The sequence below is a fragment of the Grampus griseus genome, assembly GCF_964374135.1.
Source record: "Grampus griseus genome assembly, chromosome: 3".
NCBI lineage: Eukaryota > Metazoa > Chordata > Mammalia > Artiodactyla > Delphinidae > Grampus > Grampus griseus.
Genome location: NC_139019.1, coordinates 139,851,219 through 139,865,322, shown reverse-complemented (window position 1 = coordinate 139,865,322; position 14,104 = coordinate 139,851,219).

Below are 14,104 nucleotides of genomic sequence, written 5' to 3'. Positions count from 1 at the left end.
TGTGCATGTTCTCTAACATATATATGTGTGTGTATGTTTATATATATATATATATATTTCTGATTGGAAAACAATAAAAAAGGTTTAAGAGAGAAACATTTGCTAAATGTTTCCATTAAATAATTAGCAAATAGAAAGTAAATATTTCTGTAATTTTTAAGTAATGGAATGATTGTTTCATTATAGCCATTTTAAAATCTTTGTAAAACAATTGTATATCCTCTAGCCCAAGACTCCATAATGAAAATTTTGAATTGTTGACTAGATTGCTGCAAACTGGAACAGATCTTTTGGTGTGAAAAAGTAAATTATCATTGGGGAAACTTTTGAAATCTAAAATTATCATAAAATATCTTAATACCAGAGAAGGTAAAATATTCTCTATGGGAGAGAGTAGAGCACAAAGGCTAGAAACGTGGGCTCTGATGATCAACTGCCTTTGGACTTTGTACAGTTTATTCATCTACCTTCCAGTTTCCTTATCTGTAAAACCATGGTAATAATAGAATCTAGCTCATAGGACACTTCTGAAAACTGTACATTAGAAAAGTGCCAGATACACTGTAAATGACTAATAAATGCCAGCCACTGTTATTATCTTGATAATGTATCCTTCACATCTAAATTCTAACATTCCTAGTACTAACATCACTTATCTTCGTTCAGTGATGATGACAATGATGAGTGGAAACAGCAGCACATGCTCCAGCCTTCTAGGTTGTTATAAGAATCAATAGATAAAACTCTCTTTGAATTTAACATCCTATTGTATAAATAGTAACTGGGCAATTTAAATTTAATTCACATTTCAATTTTTTTCTGTTTATTATCTGGTTGCCTAACACCCCCTCCCCACCACACACACACACACACACACACACACACACACACACACACACACACACACACACACACACAAAGACCAAAAGACAAATAGCAAAAAGGAACAAAGATCTACAGACTTGCATCCTGATATAAATAAGCAAGAGTTATGTCTATTTCTCTAGAATATTTGCTATTACAGTATCTGAAATGTAAGTTCAGAAACTGGTGGATTATAAACCACTGTGATCATCACTCTTTTCAAACACCTATTGATTTTAGTTCTTGACTTTTAATTTTTCCATTACTTAAAGAGTTTTATATCTGACAAAATTAAAGTTTGACATGTTAGCATTAGAACATAACTTAGAATCATCTTTTATATGTTTAAAGTAACTACTTATTTGAACACAATAATAAAGTAATGGAGGAATAGCCACATAAGAATCCTTTTGAGAAAAAGTAAATAAAGGCTGGGGGCAACTAGTCACCATATTTTCTGCGTGTCTAACAGTGAGCCACTTCTTGTAACAATACAACTCATGAGTATTCAAGAGGCTTCAAAATGTTGAGCCAAAAGCATGTGTTGTAGAATGGTCCTTTCATGCCTTTGATGTACAAAGCAAATCAGCCTGAAATCATCAGAGAATTGCCATGACAGGGGTTGGACAAATCTCAGTATGATCAAAGCATTCCAAGCCAATGACATTTGAAAGGAATTAAAGCTTTCTCCACTGAGATTTAGCCATCTTCTAAACAGAATAAACCTAACAATGCTAAGATGGATGGGTATGTTAAGTATAGCTAGCACTCCTCCAAACCATCAGGATGGTGCTTCATTTATTAAAGCAGTGTGCACCATGCCTATCTGCATACTATGGAACTGTTTGAGGAAAAGCTTTCATTGCCCTTTTTTTGGTCTTCATAATATAGTCCAAAATGAGAAATTACTCACTGAAAATATTATTTAATTTATTTGTCATATTGTAGATAAGGGATCATTAGGCAATTTTGAAAAGAGTTATTGAGAATTGATCTTTTATTTCTATGGATGCAAAAAGTCTGTTAAACTAATGCAACTGTAATAAGAACAGCTATAATGAAATTTAATGCCTTAAAATGTTTTAATGATTCATATGACAGTTATTACTTATCTGGGAGGGTAACCGAAGTGCTAATATATATTGTTATCCCTGACATGAACAAAGGTTAAAAGGACGGATCATAAATTCAAAGCTTGCTTTTGCTTTGCAAAGCACATCTTCAAGTATTGTATTCTCTAATATTCTGAAACACCATTCATTGAGAGAAACTAATTGAAATATTCTTTGCATAGAACCATGTTGATTGTTTTAGAAATGTTAAACAAGGAGTATTATATAAAATGGCTCTGAGAACTACTTGATTTTACACATTCAAGAATAATTATGTAAGGTAATAAGCTTGTTCTAATTTAGTTTTGTAGATGGTCGTCCACTGAAGGCAAGTAGATTTTGTATAAAGCCCATATAGGAGAATTTCATTTTGATATATTTAGGTAGCTCTGTGCCTATTGGAATAGAGCTAAACAGTTACACGTATTTATACCATTCACCATGCTTATAGCATTTGTTAAACATATTGCTGAGGATTTACTGTGAAAAACATGATGGGCGTTCTAAAATAAACAATGTGTAATCCACACCTCAAGAAGCTTGTATTAGGGTGGGGAAGATAGGCATATAATTAGTCCTATGGTATGGCATGGCAGAAGACCCTAGAGAATTATGTGGCTTGAGTATATTCTTTTTTAGAAGTAGGAGGCATAACAGGAGAAAAATAGTGATCGGTACCAAAAATATGTGAGGCCTCCCATGTTCCGGGTACTTTTATTCTAAAACACCACAACAGATGAAAATACACGGACACCACATACAGGCACGCACGCACACACACACACACACACACACACACACACACACACAAAGGCTGACGTTTTTAAGGCATGGTAAAGGCTTTGAAAACCATAGCACGCTGTGTAGAATGTGGGATGGCATCATGTTACTATCCCAGAACCAAGAGTCTGCCTTTTTTTATCTAAATTTTATCTTTGCCACTTTCTGTGGAAGCTTGGAAAATAAAAGACAACAGTACTTAACTCATGGACTTATTGTGAGGATCTAATGAGATAATGTATACACAACTTGATAGATATTGTCTCCAGTGAACATTTGCCATTATCCTTAATATTCTTAATATTGCTACTATTATATTTTCAGGTCAATAAGTTTTCCTGTTGTCTTTCTTTATTCATTTTAGATCTGGGCTTTGATAGACAATATTTTCTAAAGAAATATTAGTCTATTATGTCTGATGGGTCAAGTAAAGTGACAATGGAGCTTGAGCTGGTGACCAGATTTCTAGATAGAAATCCCTTCCTCTAAGTTTCAGCGTCCTCATGAGTAAAGTAGAGGTGATCATATTGTGAGTATTAGCATCTCCACACTACTTACTCTTTTAATGACAGCCAATCATTTGGATGTTATTTTTTTTATTTTTTATTTTTTTGCAGTATGCGGGCCTCTCACTGCTGTGGCCTCTCCTGTTGCAGAGCACAGGCTCCGGACGCGCAGGCTCAGCGGCCATGGCTCACGGGCCCAGCTGCTCCGCGGCATGTGGGATCTTCCCGGACCGGGGCACGAACCCGTGTCCCCTGCATCGGCAGGCGGACTCTCAACCACTGCGCCACCAGGGAAGCCCCGCAAGCAACTCTTAAACGTTCTAATATTCAAATGTGAATATAAAATATACCTACTTCTTAGAATTTCATGAAGCAATGTGTGCAAAGAGGAAGCATCCTGCTTCACACATTCGTGTAATTTCAATAAATGTTAGCTTTGCTAACTATAATAGATATTTCAGATTGGAGGGATGATTTATAAATATTTAGAACTGAACTGAAGTTCTTAATTTGCATTTAACCATTTAGGCTGATATTTGAAATATCTAACAAAAAGTCTAGCTCTTCCCCCTCCGCTTGGTCTCAGACAATCCTCTTTTATAGAATTTCTTTTTTCTAGAGATTTACTACAACTGAAATGCTATTTTTCATTAATTTCCCAGAAACTAACTAAAGTCAATGTATAGGAACTAACTTTAGTTAATTATTGACTGGCCACATTTCAAACGTGGTCCCAAATAGAAAGAATGTGCCTCTCATTCTTTGAAGTGTACATTTTCATATGTACAATACACTTCCCAGAGAGAAGTTAAAACAGACCAAGAAATAGCAATGGCACTGTGCCTCCAGCATTTTAATATAAACATCCCATGAAAATGAGCACTGGTGAATTAACAATGGAGTAGAAAATTTCTGGGCACCTGCCCCAGCCCAATTACAACTTTTAAGAAATTTCTACTCCCCCCCTTCACCTCGACACATTTGGACTACGTGAGCTCATCTCCCTGACCAAAATCAATTGAGTAGATACCTCCCCTATAGTAGACTAATCAAGTTTTCTTTAAATGTATTTTTTGAGTTGGGTCACTGGGGTTCAAGTCACTTTGTTGGTTTTAACAACAACAAAATTACAGTTCTGAACAATTTTATGCAAGAAAAACAAAAATCAAAACAAACAAAAGGGGCTTCCCTGGTGGCGCAGTGGTTGAGAGTCCGCCTGCCGATGCAGGGGACGTGGGTTCGTGTCCTCGTCTCGGAGGATCCCACATGCCGTGGAGCGGCTGGGCCCATGAGCCATGGCTGCTGAGCCTGCGCATCCGTAGCCTGTGCTCCGCAACGGGAGAGGCCACAGCAGTGAGAGGCCCGCGTACCGCAAAAAAAAAAAAAAAAATTAGAGAAAGCCACTCTTTGGGGCATGGGGGCAGGAACAGGCAGAGAGAGAGTGAACCAGAGATTTGGAGTATGCCAAGGTTACTAATGACTCTGGTTCCTGGTTCCAATGCTTCTTAGTCTAAACTACACTTATATTTAGGTACAGTGAAATATTTCTGTATTTACAAAACAAATTAGTTTTATTAACATTAACCAACTGGGCTGTGTCAAATCCATCCTTTGTCATAATTGCCATCATATTTTTATATAATTCTAGTGCTTTTACAATATTATATTTTTCCACTGAGAGATAAATGTACAACAAAAAAGAAAAGAATATGTAGGCTCGAGGGTTGCTCATAGAACCAACGTCTATGAAGCATGCCTTAAACAACTTTCTTAAACTTCACTTAAATGATAAAACTTTTGATAGGCTTCCTATTTCCAAGTCAGTTTTTAACTATGAGATCTTTAAAGCAATGTATATGGAGACATATAGCATATGACTAGAATTAATTAGGTAAGTTTCAGAATGAAACAGCTGCATGAGTCATAAAATATGTGTTAAATATTGGGAGAGTTCATAAATTTTACTTTCTAACAAACAAACCATTTTATGGAATTATGTATAACTCTGTACAATTAAGAAATCTGCAGTTGAGTTGGTCTTCAAAAAACCAGACCATAGTTGTTTTTTTGACCTACATTTTAAAAATACGACAGCAACTTTTTTCATGGCTTTTAATTTTATTTTTCAAGAGGTAACTTGAATCAAAACATTTCCTGAAGTGTGAAATCACCTTTGCTTTTATTTGTTGTTGTTAACCAATTATACTCATATAACAAGGACTCCTCTGTCTATCCCAAGTCATGTTGGGTATTGGCCCAGTGGTTCACACGTTCGTGCTGTGAACTTATATTTTGTCCTTTTTTAAAATCAGATTACTCTATAATATACACATAATTCTGTTTTGTTATTAGCCATGGGGAAAAAATCAATAAATCCAGTGCAATCTGCACAAAATTAGAGTTTATCAACATGTAGACACTATCTAATTTCATGGCTGGAATTGCTCTAACATTATCTCATTTGGCAATGTCCTCATGGATGAATCTATTTCATAAATTAAGGCAATTTGAAGTCAGGCTTGAGTAAGACTACTTTGACCTCGTGATATTGGGCCTTAGATTTCTCTAATTTGAATGGGATGCATTTAAGAAAATAGTCATATTTTTCTAACTGTTTTAGTGTCTTTAATTTTATATTATGTAAATTACATATGGCTGCAGCTATTAGAGGAGACAATTTAAAAGCTGGATGGCCCACTTACTTGAATCCTTAGCACTTAAAACATTTCTGCAAATAATAATACTGCCTTGCACATCCAAAAAGAATTTTGCTTTCCAACTATTTTCACACCTATCATTTGTTTATACTTTGTATATTCTTGAAAGAGAGATGGGTCACAAGGGTACTACCTCTATCTCATTATAGAGAAGACTGATCTCCAGTGAGATTAAATGATATTTGAAGGTCCCACATCTAGAGCCCTATCTTTCAGTTCTCCAAATGAAAACCTCACCAGCTCCACAGAATCAATGTAAATTTAATATGGCATTCCTTAGCCTGGCAAGTAGCGTTTGGTAGAACTGTGGAGTTTTTCTCCAAATATTTCATGGACCCATCCACTCCTCTCCATCTCTATTGTCACCTTGATTGATGTTCTCCATACTTCAACAGGCGCAAAGTTGGTCTTCCTTCTTCCATTCATGAGTTTTAAAAAATGAGCTTTTTGTATGTAAATCACATGCCAAAAGCCTCCTCAATAAAAGCTAAGTGACTTTCTCATGGTCACACAACTAGTCAAATGCATAGCCTGGAAAAAACCCATCTCTTCTGACTATTAGATTCCTGAATGAAAATATAAACTTCTGAAAGGTATATACTATGATGCATCACTGCAGAAACTAGCAAAGTATCTTAAGCATAACAGGTTCATCAGTAAATACTTTGATTAAATACCACCATAAGACCTTGATTAAATCAAGGTCAAGACTGAGACTAGCATCTTATTAAATCATCAATGCCTTGCCCTAGTGATATTGTGGTTATTATGAGATCAGCAAATATTAAAATATCTACAGGCTACATTTTGAGTTGCTTTCCCAGGTGCAGTTTTAAACTTGCAATCACAGGGGCAGCTTCTTAATGCAATTTCTATTTATATAATTTCCTAGTATATTTAGGCAAACCTCTTTGAATAGAGACATTGTGAATATATAGAAGTGAAAGCAGACTTTTAGCTTTAACATTACTTCATTGATGTTCTAAGGCCGAAAAACCCCTTCAGCAATAAGGGTCCTCAGCTAGATAAGCCACTGTGTCACAGAAGGCCCCCAAACTGATCTTCCTCCATACCAGCCAGCTTCTGCCAGGCAATTCAAGAAGACAGTGCTTAAAAGGACTTGCAAGTTTGACAAAAAAAGTTGGAGAAATTGATTGGTATTTAGAGTTTAGTGGTCTCCTCTGGGTATTCCTGGATTTCTGTGACTGATTTTGATGAAGTGCTTTTATTTGTCTCCCTACCCAGAGACTGCAGATGAATTTGCAACAGAGCAGCATGCCTCCTGTTTAGCTTTGTCAGGCACCACTTAGACATGTTATAATTTATTTTCCAGGAAAAATATTTCTCATGAGGGCTTCTGGCTAACACAGTTATAAAAGCAGCTGGCTACCGTTCAGCCTGTTGTCTGCTGGCAGCTGGGCTTCCCTATACAGGCTGAAAAGAAACATAACTGGAGGGGAAAGTTGTGGAATATGGGGGCCGGGACCAAACACCCTACTTATGTAGGCCTGAGTCTCCTCTTCCTGACTGCTCTGGGTGTTTAACAACTTTGTAAGCATCCTATTAAGTCTGGCAGGGAGTGCTGTTATTTCTTGTGTGTGTGTGTGTGTGTGTGTGTGTCTGTGTGTGTGTCTGTATAGTGGAGTCGTATCTTAAACAGGCTTTGGCTTGTTTTTGTCATTATGCAGACTAGATACTGCCCTTGAAAATACATTAACTCACCCAGCTAAATTTTTTCTAACATAGAACTTTCCAGATAGAGCTTCAGATAATTACTTTTAGAGCAACATATTTTAAAAAGCTTCAACACTGAATTCACACACTTTGTGAGGAAATGTTCATATTATTAGAGGTACGGAGAAACTGAGATGAACTGATATTAATGTTCCTTGATATACCCTCACTCTGAGGCACATGCTGCCTCAGTGAAATAGTCAGCAAAATTCCTAAAGGATTTAACTTATTTTTTTCTTTTTGACTAGTGCAGAAACCATGTATCATCAAGTCTCAGACATTGTCAATTATAATACAGTGTTTCTTATGTACCACTGAGAAGTTAAAACTTCTGCCACATAAATAATATCGTGTTTTTTATCACGTTGAATTTGTCACTTTTAATTGAAAGAACTCTTTTAGATTAATCCGCACTTAGATTTTTATCATAGCACTCTTATACACAAAAAGGAAAATTTAATGTAAACAATCGTTTTAAGAAATTCTTAAAATTTCTTCACCCCGTATCCAATTATTCTGAATCGTTCTTCAACTCTGAGCCATCAGTGGCTGAATTTTCTTACAGGGTATCATCCTGTGCCACCAAATTCACTGGTAATGAAATATTTTCTTAAAAGTGCCCCCCACTCCCCACCAGTATTGCCTCCAGGAATTTTTTCCAAATTTGCTGACACCTATTATGTAAAAATTGATGCTTCTGTTTTCTTACTTGTACCTGAAGGTGTCAACAGAAAATTCTCAGATAACAACTAGGTCTTACATTATTTCTTCATTTTATCTTCAAATGGCTTATTCACTGAAACGTCAACAGTTGTCCAGTCATGCCTCCAAAAAAAAACAAGCAAAGTCTATGAACGCACAGGCAATAAAAATTATATCCTGATTTCAAGATATCATTGATCATGATGGGGGTTAAGGGTAGGCTGCCCCAAAATATGCCAAAGTGGCATATTGATTATTTTGAATTAAAGTTACTTAGGGAACAGCCACTGCAAGAAGGACACTCTGACCCTCCACTCTGTCACCCTGAAAGCAGGAAATAAATCTCCCAGGTACCATCCCTGTACTAGGAGGTAGAGAGACATCCTTATCACCAGATATAGGGAGTTCAGGGTCGAGAAGACTGTGTAAATAAACTCTGCATATTTTGTTCCCTAACTAGTACACAAGCCTAAGTTTCTTTGTCTTGTCAGTGCTCACAAATTTATTGTTTCTTTGTGTAACAGGTATATAAACAACCTGCTTTTGTTGCTTCTTGGGTCCTAAATCTGTGAGACCTCTGTACGTATTAAATTAAATTTTTCCCTGTTAATCTATCTTGTATCAATTTAATTATTAGATCAGTCAAAAGAACCAAGAGGTTTAGGGGAAAAATTTCCCCTGCCAACAACTGTAGGGTATATCCATATTTTCAAGATGTTAAAATATGGAAAATATGTATCTTAGATTTAAAAATATATGTAGAGGATGAATAGGCTGTGTGTATATGGCAATTCCACTGTGAGAAACAATGTAGAGAAATTTCAGAGGGAAGAAGCTTATAATAGTTTGGAGTTGATCACTGTCATCATCAGAATCACCCAGGGACCTAAAAATATGGGCAATCCAACCATCTAGGAAGTAAGGACAGGGCATCAACATTTTTAATAACCAGCCCTGGGATTCTGATGTAGTCAGATTAGGGGAACACTTCTGTGGAAAGCCCGGGGTTCACTGGCTGTGTCTTGATGGCCATCACACACTTTACACAGAATGATCAGATAGCCAGGTTTTCCTGGGATGGTCCTGGTCTATGCCTCTTGTCTTACCATGATTGTTATCAGCATACACTTTTACTCTTAACAGTGTCCAATTTGGGGGTATTTTATAAGGTCATCTAATTTTATGTTAATGGGCAAAAGATGTATGATCACAACTAGAAGAAACTGTTTATGTGACCTTGCTGTGAAATGTAAACAGACTCTTTGTTTAACGGCAGTTGAAACCCCACCGGTGAATTCACTATCAGGCCACTGGCTAAGAGTCCATGTTCTGAGAATTTGTCATCAAGAAAGGAAACAAAACAAAAACAAACAAACAAAAACCTCTTAAGATAAATAATCTTTGCTTTGAAGACTATAAGGCCCAAACAAATCAGGACCATCTCTAACACAGCTAACTCTAGAATTACATTTGGGGAGTGTGTGGGATTTTTGACTGTGCACCTTTCACTGTTCTCATATTTATTGTTCAGAGGCTAAAATCACACCACCAGAAGTGACAGTCTCCTGTCAGATTGTGTCTGTCATTGCACGGAGGCCACTTTGGGGACTTTTCTAGATGATATGTTGCGTTATCGCCTTTGGTATGGCATTCATAGTGAAATCTTCCAGCAGAGCCTCTTCCCTGATCTCAGTTTAACATTAAAATGGCACAAGAGCAAACCTTCACCTCAAAGACAGCATCAGTTCATTCCATGGAAATGAAGGGACAATTTTTAGTAAGAGCACTATCTGTACAGAGAGGAAGTAAGTTCTTTCCAACTGAATCAAAAGAGCTAAAGAGATGTAAGTTTCAGAATATCTGTGGGTCAGTTCAGAAGAACTATTCAGGAGAATTACAGAATTTCTGTACTTGTGAATTACGTGATGAAACAGAGTTTGTGAACAAATTGTCATTTAATACTAGATATCATTTAAACTCTATTAGACAATTATTTTGGAAATACATGAAAGCAATTTCTGCTTAGATGAGGGTGATAACTGTTTTAACCATACAAATCATTTGGTAACCCACATGTTGTGCATTAGAGAATAATGAAATATTAAAAGCGCTTGTTCTGTGTCTGCCTCCTTTGGCTGACATAGGACTAGTGGTTGAAAGTTATGAGTAAATAGATTTTGGATCCGTATGATGATGGAATTTCTGGCATTTATAACTTGTCAGAGTTGTTAGAATAATTTTCTTGTTTGGAGGTGAGGTCCCCATCTTTGGAGGAATTTGATCTAGAACAAAATTCTTAAAAGTGTGACGTGTGTACATCAGCTGCTATGGTTTGAATATGGCGTGCCACCCAAAATTCATATGTTGAAATCCTAAGCCCCAAAGATTATGGTATTAGGAGGTGGAGCATTGGGGAGGTACTTAGGTCATGAGAGCGGAATCATCATGAATGAGATTAGTGTTTTTATAGAAAAGACCTCACAGAGATCCCTAGACCTTCCACCATGTAAAGACACTGCATAACGGTGCTGGCTATGGACAAGGAAGGGGGCCTTCACCAGAGTGTGACCATGCTGGTGCCTCGATCTTGGACTTCCCAGCTTCCAGAACTTGTGAGAAACAGATATCTGTTGTTTATAAGCCACCCAGCCCATGGTATTTTGTTATACAACCTGATCAGACTAAGACACCACAAGATGTGCAAACATTTGCTGGTGAGTACAAAGAAAATATTAGAGAATATAATCCAAAAATCTTTTAAAGGTTTTAGTAATATCGAATATGTGGAATGACTCTGGTCTTTCATCAGGTCTGCAGGGCAGACCATAGGGTTTGATGTACTGTGATGCTATCCTGAGGGAAGTGTAAAGTTCTACAGGAGACTGGTGGAAACACCCTCACTCTTTTGTTCATTTTCCTCATATTGAAACACAGATGTTTATGTGAGCCATGCTAAATGAATTTATGAACTATGTTCTAAAGTTCTGAACAAAGTAACTTCCCTAAACTGATGGTATAGTTTTAAAAGATCACTGCACATAAACCACAAATTTAAGACAATACTAATAATCTAAGCCCAAGTAGGCAAAAAAACATGGGTAAGCCAACACTCGGTCTACTGTTCATTAACAACACACTTTTCCTTACCCACAATACTAGGTTTAAAAAAATCATCAGGTCTAATAAGAAATTGGTGAAAATTTTGGAATTTTCCAGGGGTCATTGGAAATATAGATGAAATTTGCTTCATCAGTGTTTATGTTGTCTTGAGATATGAGTATTAATGTTAAAATAAAGCCATCACAATTAGCAAGATTTTTTTTTTTTTTTTTGCGGTATGCGGGCCTCTCACTGTTGTGGTCTCTCACTGTTGTGGTCTCTCCCGTTGCAGAGCACAGGCTCCGGAAGCGCAGGCTCAGCGGCCATGGCTCACGGGCCCAGCCGCTCCGCGGCATGTGGGATCCTCCCGGACCAGGGCACGAACCCGTGTCCCCTGCATCGGCAGGCGGACTCTCAACCACGGCACCACCAGGGAAGCCCAGCAAGATATTTTTAAAGTAAGCAGAGTCTCCTCTGAAGTCTTTTCCTTATGAAAGACAAAAATTTTCCCTTTGAGGAAACATTCGTTTTTCCTGACACAGTAAAAATGACTGAGATATTTTGTGGCAAATGATTTGGCAACAAATTAAAATGCATTATTTTGTTTGCAAATAGTGTCGTCACATGCATTGAAAATGTTGCTGAAACTATGAAGAAATACATATTAGGACAAACTAAGTCATTTTTGTTATACAGCTGAATAAATAAAATACATTTTTCCAGCCTTTTTTTGGTTTACATATACATTTGCTAGCTAGCATTTCACATATAAAAATAACAACTAAAGCAGCTAGAAAAGAAACAATGTATCCAAAAAGCATGTCCTCAACAGTAGTAAGTGAAGGGGAAAAAAGCTTTAAGTGGGGAAGAAAAATTTTAACTGCAAGGACAACCACTAATGGAGCAGTTTATCGGACTGGAATTGAGAGCAAGATAGACAGAAAAAGAGAGCTACTGTGGAGTAAAGCTGAAAAGCTATCACTACACTTGGAAATCTATTCAATGAGTCTTAGCAGGGAAGCTATTAAAGCAAATAAGTTGAAATTAGAATAATAACAGGTGCTACAGACAGTTCAAGGAGGATAACAATAACAATAACAAAGACATACTTTGAATGACAGAGAAGCTATGAGAATCTTTTGTATTAAGTGAGGTTCACTGGTCAGCTCACTGTAAAAATAAATAAATGAATAAATAGGTAAATCAAATGCAGAGTGAAAAAAAGTATTCACCTTTTTTTAAAAAAACAGCTATTAAAAGAGACAAGGGCTTCCCTGGTGGTGCAGTGGTTGAGAATCTGCCTGCCAGTGCAGGGGACACAGGTTCGAGCCCTGGTCTGGGCAGATCCCACATGCCGCGGAGCAACTGGACCAGTGAGCCACAAATACTGAGCCTGCACGTATGGAGTCTGTGCTCCTCAACAAGAGAGGCCCATGCACCGCAATGAAGAGTGGCCCCCGCTCGCCGCAACTAGAGAAAGCCCTCGCACAGAAACAAAGACCCAACACAGCCAAAAATAAATAAATAAATAAATATATATATATATATTTTTTTTTTAAAGAGAGAAAACCATTTTTTTTAATGATGGCTGGCTGTCAAAACTATGCAGCTTATAAAATAATTTTGAAAAATGACCACTTAATCTTTCCCTTTGAGTCACTTTCTGCTTTAACAGGGAGTGAGAAAATCACCATTATTAAAAAAACGTATACAAGGAAAAAGTATTTAGAAAACGAATGCTTGGAAGTGTTTTGATCATTTTGTGATTTTGTTACCAAATAAACTTTCATATGTGCACACTAAAAATGGAAACAGAATTTTCTAATCTATGCTCAAGAAAAAGTTTCAGCATATCTTGAACCCATGTGTTAAAATACACTGAATTATAAGCCTTTCCAATTTGTTTGAGAAAAACTGAGCTATATAACCAAACATAGAAATGTTACAGATAAAAATTCAATAAAAATCGTTCCATAATTAGTAGATGTGATTAAAAAGTATGCATCATGATTGAGTAATATAGTAAACAAAACAAATCATGTACTTCTCCTTATACCTGTGTACTATTGAGAGTTACTATCTTTCAGTCACAAAAGTCATTAATATCACCTATAAAAATAAACTGAACTTAAAATCCAGATATTTGGTCACTGTAACATGGAGACTATATTCAGATTTTCAAAATATTTTTTAAAAAATCAATCATGTTATATTCAGTAAGAAGGTATTAATATTTTTACTGTGATAAAATAGTTTTTACACTTAATAAAAATATGTTTAAATATTTTTTAAATATTTTTCATCTTTTTTCTTATTCTTAAATATAATTTAGTTTATGTTTATTATTTTAGTTCAGTAGCCTATACAATTGACACATTAGGAAATATATCTGACTATTAAATGCAAATTTCCTTATTGTCTTAAAGGTTTTTAGGCTTAGACTCAAAAAAACAGAAAAAAATAGATTCCAGATCAGATATCTACGCAAGATATGCTAAGAAATAAAGAAACCAGACTAGCAGCCATGGGCTCATTACTTAGGTGAAGAATGTATGAGGGGAAGGTAGGAAATCCATCAAGCAGACTGTAG